Genomic DNA, 394 nt, shown 5'->3' on the forward strand with positions numbered 1-394 from the left:
ACACACACGTGTCATGTTTTCAATTAAACCCACAAACTCTGTCTGGATCCTGTAATAAAGAGTAATTCCTTTGAAAGTCTTGAGCCCCTCTGATTCTTTTTTTTTTTTTTTTTTGTTCTGTGCAAGATGCAACAGCACCAAGCCTGTCTGTTTGATCCAAACAGTTATTACGGTCCCTTTCCCCCGAAACCATGGTAACTGTAGGAGTGATGATGTCACAAGAGGATCCCCAAGCAGAGAGAGGAGAGAAAAAAGACAGTGAAACAAAACGAGAGAGAGGCAGATGTGGTGGAAAAATGTGCAATATCTATGCAGGACGCAGGATAAGGGGAGGGGGAGGTGGGGGGGGGGGGAGCACTGGATACAATGAGTTGCACAAAGCAGAGTGAAAGAG

At 44.9% G+C, this 394-nt stretch overlaps 1 protein-coding gene across 1 annotated transcript in view; it reads left to right on the forward strand.

The window, feature by feature from the left end:
- mrpl3 (mitochondrial ribosomal protein L3) overlaps positions 1-59 on the forward strand; it is an 11,388-nt gene extending 11,329 nt beyond the window's left edge. Inside the window, exon 10 of the mRNA XM_059350780.1 lies at positions 1-59. This exon is cut by the window's left edge and continues 188 nt beyond it. The gene's annotated coding sequence lies outside the window, so the exon portion shown is untranslated.
- Positions 60-394: the final 335 nt, after the last annotated feature.

This window comes from Centropristis striata, chromosome 14 (genome assembly GCF_030273125.1).
Source record: "Centropristis striata isolate RG_2023a ecotype Rhode Island chromosome 14, C.striata_1.0, whole genome shotgun sequence".
Classification (NCBI taxonomy): domain Eukaryota; kingdom Metazoa; phylum Chordata; class Actinopteri; order Perciformes; family Serranidae; genus Centropristis; species Centropristis striata.